Raw genomic sequence first — 7,518 nt, forward strand, 5'->3', positions numbered from 1 at the left:
TGAAAAATTGCCCATTTAATGAAATTATAAACACATAGACAAAAATATCAAGCAATAATAAAAAGAATCATGAAAAGAAAAACAAAAAACTACAAATTACTCAAAATAAATATGAAAAGCAAAATTTTAAATGTAGATCAAGAAAAAAAGACACAGTGTGTAAAGAGGAATAAAGATAAAGATAATATTAGATTTCCTATCAGAAAGAGTATAAGAAAAAGCAGTGGAACACTATTTTTAAAATAATGAAATTCCATGCTGGGCATGATGGTGCATGCCTGTAATCCAAACATTCAGGAGGCTGAGGCAGAAGAATTGCAGTGATTTCCTGGGATACATAATGAGTTCAAGGCCAGCTTGAACTACATAGTAAGACTGTGTCTCAAAAACAAAAAGTAAAAAACAAAAAAACACACAACAAAAAAAGAAATGAAAATCCCCTAAAAACCCCATGTAACTCCCCAAAAAACTAAAAAGAAAAAGAAAGAAATTACAAAACTTCAGACCTAGAATTCTTTGCACAGCAATATTTTTTTTTGCTTAAATTTTTATTGGAATATTTTAGGTGTACAATACATTTACATTTATCATTGGATGTTGTACCTGTACATGATGTATCTTGGTTCTTATTTTTTTCCCATTACATATGTGCCCTTCACCCCTCCACTCTTCCCTATTTACATACTTCGTTTCCATTTTTTTTCTTTTCTCATAATTTTTCCTTCCCATTCTTTCCTTTCCCCTTCTCCTCCCACCACCCCTACCCCTTTGGACCTTTTCCTATTTCAAAGTATCAATTATTAGTTATTAATCCTTTTAATCCTTATTTACACTCTCAGTTTCTCACGCTAAAGAAACTATTTGATATTTACACATGTGTGTCTTATTTATTTCACTTAAGAGCATGGCCTCAAAATGCATCCATTTAGCTATAAATGACTCAAGTTTCTTGTTCTTTATGGCTGAGTAGTACTCCATTTTATAAAAATCCCCACCTTCTTTATCCAGGTTCCAGCTGATGGGCACTTGGGCTGTTTCCAAGCTTTAGCTATTACAAACTGTGCTGCAATAAACATGGGTGCACATATATCTCTGTGGTATGATTCTTTTAATTCTTTTGGGTAAATACCCAGCAGGGGAATAGCTGAGTCAAATGGGACCTCCAGCCCTAGTAGCCACAGCAATTAGAAAAGAGAAAGAAATAAAAGGAATAACAATAGAAAAGGAAGAAGTTAAACTGTCATTATTTGCTGATGATATACTTTATATAGGAATAATTTTTTTACAAAGAGAAACCAGAGAGGTTTTTTCTACTTTTGGCACCAGGTATTGAACTCAGGACCTTCACACTGAGCCTTCCCAAGTCTTTCATAAATTTCTTTAAAAATTTTTGAGATATGTTCTTCCTAAATTGCCCAGACTCAGCTTGCACTTGTGGTTTTCCTATCTCACCCTCCCAGTATGCTGGGTCTACAGAGAAGTGTTATCACATCCAGCTGAAATATCTTTTGATATATAAAAATTTATTAAAAATTAATTACTCAGGTAAGTGTGGTGGTGTACATCTCTAATCCCAGCACTCTGGGAGTCTAAATCAGGAAGATTACAAATTTAAGCCAAACCTGGGTAGTTGCTGCAAAAAAAGTATATGTATGCAATGTGTGCATTTACACAACATATTAAAGATGTAGAAGACATATTAAGGAAGTTCCTTAAGGCAGAAGGAACAAGATGGAAATCTGGGTCTACACAAAAGAATGAAGATTGGAAATGGAAACTATATGAGTAAATGCACAAGATTTTCTGCTGTTGTTACCTAAACCTCTATAAAGATACCTAATTGATAAAACAAAAAGGGTAACAATATTTTGTTAGGTTTATACCATATATAGAAATAAAGTATTTGGTAACAAAGGTCTAAAGTCCTAGGATATAGTGTAGTCAGGTCCTTGTATGTCATGTGAAATGGTATAATATCACTTGAAAACAGGCTGTGATAAGTTAAACATTCATACTATGAACCTGAAAGTAACCACAAAAAGAACAAATTAGTAAACCAGTAAAGGAGGTAAATTAAAGATGTACTATGCACCCTAAGGCAATCACAGAGATAACAAAACAAGGTCACTTAGTAAGCCAAGTGACAACGTGGAATAATGACAGAAATTTAAGCCAAAAAAACGTAGGAAAAGAAGAAAAGTGAAGAACAAATGAGACAATAAGTTGTGTTTAGTTTTGTGCTAGATAACATCTATAATAATATTAGTTGCAACTCATCAAAATATTCAAATTACTTATTGCTTAGTAAAGCTCTTAAAAGTCTGGAAAATAAGCTGGGATTTGTGGCACTCATCTATATTCCCAGCACTCTTAGAAATTGAGACATCAGGATTTCCAGTTTGAGCCCACCCTGGGCATTTCAACCACTTAGTAAGAACTTGTCTAAAAAAAATTAGAAAAATACCTGGAGATATATCTCAGTGTGAGGGGGGCTAGATTGAATTCCTAGTACCAAAATAACAACAAGTAGCAAGCTGAGGCATCAGGATTCCAAGTTTGAGGCCAGCCTGGGCAACTCAACCACTTAGTTAAAATTTGTCTTCAAAAAAATAAAAGAAAAACATTAGAAAAAGAGTTGGAGGTATATCTCAGTGTGAAGGGCCTAGATTAAATTCCTAGTACCAAAATAACAATAAGTAGCAAAGGCTGATCAGATCCTCAGCTACCTTTTGGAGGGAATGATGAAAAATAAAAGAAATACAGACAATTTTCAAGACATAAAGGGGGAATGGGAGGAGACCTGCCTCTAGTGGACAGATTTGAATAAAACTTCATGTTTGCCCCACTTTTATTAGCAGTGAGAAGTACAGAGGGAATGGTAGCACGTGTGCCATGGAATAACAACTGTACAGAATGGGTAGATAAGGATTAAGTTAATGAAAAATCAGATTTTCTCTACAGCAAAATGGCTGTATATTGACAACTGTCCTCAGGAGATGCTGTCTTGCCTCAGGAGTGTCTGGTTAGCCACATTCCAACCATAGCCAGAGGACATGTGGACTTCCACATACTTCCCTGGGCCCCAGGCAGAGTAACACAGCCTGGAGACTGTGAGATGTGAGTTACAGAGCATGGCCCCCAACAAACAACAACAACAACAACAGTAATAATACAAGCCCATTTTCAGATATAAAAAGAAGTACATCTGATGTAGACAGAAGCTACCATAGGGACTGATGTTGAACAAATTCTTGTACCCTTAACCTGTTACTCATTAAAAGCACAACTTACATTTTCTTCTTGGGTGATCAAGGACCTAAAAGAAGTTTTGCTGAAATTACCGACCTTAATTTTGTACCTTGACTTAGGAAAATTGTCTTACATGTTTAATATGTTCTCTGGTCTATTAGTCTGATTTTCAATCTGTATACAAGATAACTAACTTTGTAAGGTCTTATAAATAAATGAATTTGATGCTGGGAAAATAAAATGGGGGTGTGGGGATGGGGGAAAAGAAGGAAAATGCAATGTGTTATGTACATGCACCAACCCCTACAGTGAATGTAATCATTATGTACTGCAAATGTGTACTACTAAAAGTTAAAAAGAAAACCCACAAGAACTTGCTGACTCTTTGTTTGGACCTACAGATGCCTAGTAGCTATCTAAACACAAAAGCAGCTTGACCTTTATTTTTGTGTCCTTTAATACCTTAAACTTTGGACATATGTATATTATTCACTTAGAGAAGTTGGCAGAACAAGATTTATGAGCCCTAGATTTACATAGCCTATCATCTCATCCCCTTCAAATAAGAAGACATGAAGACAGAGTAAAGTAATTCTCAGGATTCACAAGGAAATCTCATTGCCAGTTTTTACAATGTCTAGTTTCAGAACTTTCCTCCTTGGAGTGGTGCCTAGAAGTCTCCATCTATTATTCTGAGCGAATTTTGACACACACCACAGGAAACACAGATTGTCAAATGACTGAAACCACCACAAACAGAGATGATCATTTCATAGGAAGAGAACAGCTCCTTAAGCCATGAAAATTCCTCCAGAGATGGGAAACCAGGACTGAGATCACAGTCAAGCAGAGTCCAGCTTGTAGCACTGCACAAGACTGGTCTCTGTTCTTTTGTGGGCTGGGCACTCTGATCCTCTTTATCAGAGTGTGCCCCCTGAAGCTACTATTCAGGCCAGACTCCTTTCCATGGATAGCTTTTGCCTTTTTCTTCATACTGTTGCCTTACTTTAAATTTCCATTATCACTAAAACAATGATCCATGATAGTCAGTGGCATCTTTCTGTTGCTCAGTTGTGAGGGGCTTCTGGAGCCTGGCTGCTGTGAGATTTGTCCAGAACCTGAAATTTACTGAGCACTCACAATATTTTGACACTGTTCAGGCGTGATTCCCCATCTGGGATGTGAGCCCTTAGGTTAGTATTCCCATAATTTTTCTTCTCCCCCCACTTTAAATTCCTTTGGGATACCAAGGTGTCTGTGGGGACTTTACTAATTTGGAAAGACAGGGCACTAGAAGTTGACCTGCTTTGTTGTTGCTTCAACCTGCTTGATGGTTGGAGGGGTATAGATAAAGTAACACATTTTCCCCTCCCCTTGACACCTTTATTGCTTTGGTTCCTGTGACATCAGGGAGTAATTTGATAGGAATTGTAACTAATGGGGACTTGGAGATCCAGTTACTGTCTTGGTTAGTTGTTAGCTAGCTCCAGTCATTGACTTGAAGAGATATTGGTTTTTTCCTAAAAAAGTGGATTGGTGACAGATTTTTGTGTTGGGTAGGGTGTCCAAAGAGGTGGTGAGCCAATCCCACTGCCAAGGAGGAGACTCACTGGCTACCATTTCACCACTCTCAGGGCAGAGAAGGTGAGCCAATCTCGGGGCCCAGGAGGAGGCTCCCTGGCTGCCATTCCACCACTCCCAGGGCAGAGAAGGTAAGCCACTCCCAGGGCCCAGAAGGAGGCTCCCTGGCTGCCAGTCCACCACTCCCAGGGCAGAGAAGGTGAGCCAATCCCAGGACCCAGGAAGAGGCTCCCTGGCTGCCAGTCCACCATTCCCAGGGCAGAGGAAGTGAGCCAATCCCAGGGCCCAGGAGGAGGCTCACTGGCTGCCATTCCACCAATTCCAGGGCAAAAAAGGTGAGCCAATCTCAGGGCCCAGGAGGAGGTTCCCTGGCTGCCATTCCACCACTCCCAGGGCAGAGAAGGTGAGCCAATCCCAGCGCACAGGAGGAGGCTTCCTGGCTGCCATTTCACTGCTACCAGGGCACAGGAGGTGAGCCACGCAGGCAGCAACAGCACCCCCCCCCGTTGAAATGAGAAGAAATGTAAACAAGCCTCAAAACCAGACTTCCAGTTCACCTACAGGCAACCACAAAAGTAGATGAGATGGAGCGATCTGATACTCAACCACCTGGACTCCCAGAACTGGCAACAAAAGAGGATCTGGAAAAAAATGAAATCAGAAATAATTTCTCAGATAACAGCAGAGATTGTGACCATAGTGCAAGACATGATTAATAAATCTAGAGAGAAAACAGATAAAGCATTAGAAAAGCAGAGGAACATGATAGAATCCCAAAATAGGAAACAAATGGAATCCATAAAACAGATACAAACAGATTTCCAGGAGATTAAAAACTCCATTGAAAGTGTACACAGCAGAATAAGCCAATGTGAAGACAGAATTTAAGATATAGAAGAGAAGATTGAAATGAATGACCAGGAAAAGAAAAATTTCTTTAAAATTGTAAGGGACCACGAGAAATCAATCCAGCAGCTGCTAGACAATGCAAAGAAGAATAACATAAGACTGATTGGAGTCAACAAAGAAACAGGAGAGAGTGCAGATGACCTAAAAATAATGTTCACAGAAGTGATGGCAAAAAGCTTCCCAAGCAGGAGGAAAGAACTTGACATACAGATAAGTGAGGCATATAGAACTCCAACTAACCTTGATAAAGAAAAAACTACACATACGCATATAATAGTTAGGATTCCAGAAACCCAACAGAAGAACAAAATTCTATAAGCAGTGAGAGAAAAGAAACAAATCATATACAAAGGAAAGCCCATCAGAATCACAGCAGACTTCTCAATGCAAACCCTCAAGGCAAGAAGAGCTTGGAATGATGTATTCCCAGCCCTAAAGGAAAACAGCCTCCAACCCAGATTGATGTACCCTGAAAAACTATCTTTCAAAATTGATGGAGAAATAAGATACTTTCATAATAAAGAGCACCGTAGAAACTTCATGAATGCCAAACCAGCATTCCAAAAAATTTTAGACAATATCCTGGGAAAAGACAATGAGGATCACAACCCCAGGAAGCCCAGCAGAATGAATCCATTGGGCATGACAAATTAAATCCAAAGGGGGAGAATCCAACAAAAAGAAAAAGTCATGGCAAGGCTTTTAAAAATTTTAAGTTCATCTCCCTAATGAGTGTATAATTCAATCTTGTTTCTGTACTGATTAGTATTTTTCTGATTCTGGTGTTGCACACCTTTCCTTGTGCTATACTGGCTATTTATCATCTTCTTGTGTCTACTTTTTAATTGAGTTGTCTATTAATGAACTGTACGAGTACTTTATATATTCTGATCATAGGCTATATGCATTGTAAATATGGTCTGTTTAGGGACTGCTTTTCATTTTAACTATGTCATTTAAAGTTCTAAATTTTGATGGAATGCCATTTATCAATATTTTTCTTTTATACATCGTGTTTTTTGCATCCTAGAAAGTTCATGCCTATGCTAAATTCATAATCATTTTCCCATATAACTTATTCTTAAAGTTTTATAGTTTTAGTCTTTCATGTTTAGGTTCATAGATCCTTTCAAGTTATTGTTATGTATGGAAATAAAGGGTTGGAGTTAACTTTTTATATATGGATACCAGGGATCCTAGTGCCATATGCTAAAAACACTCTTTTCCTCTGCATTTGAATTAGTTTATATTCTATAAAATGTTAATGTTAAATAATCTTTCAAAACTCAGTGGACCATATATGTGTGGTTCGATTTCTAGATTCTCTGTTTATTCCAATGATGTATATGTCTTTCCTTACACCAACACTGCCTTGATTACTGTAGATTACTTCCTCTAAAGAGAAGAAGTCTTAAAATTAGGTACTAAACGTCTTTCAACACTGTTTTTTTTCTTTTTCTTTTTAATTTTCTAGGTCCTTTGTACACCTACATAACTTTTAAATTTCAAAATCCAATTCTTCATTTATAGCAAGTATACATAGACCTGAATTTTTATATATACCTTGTGTTTTCTAATCCTGCTAAATTCAAATACAAGTTCTAGGAGTTCCTAGAGATTTCTTAGTATATTCTCTGTAGATGATCATTTCATCTACATGTAAAGATTTTGCTTCTATTTTGCCAATACTATCTTTATGATGTCATTTTCTTGCCAGACTATTTTGGTGTAGGCCTATGTTTCAAAGTTTAATGGGCAGATGAAGAGTAGGCATATCTG

This window comes from Heterocephalus glaber, unplaced genomic scaffold (genome assembly GCF_053883595.1).
Source record: "Heterocephalus glaber isolate CG9 unplaced genomic scaffold, H.glaber_assembly_v1.0 deba00001002, whole genome shotgun sequence".
In the NCBI taxonomy this organism is placed as follows: domain Eukaryota; kingdom Metazoa; phylum Chordata; class Mammalia; order Rodentia; family Bathyergidae; genus Heterocephalus; species Heterocephalus glaber.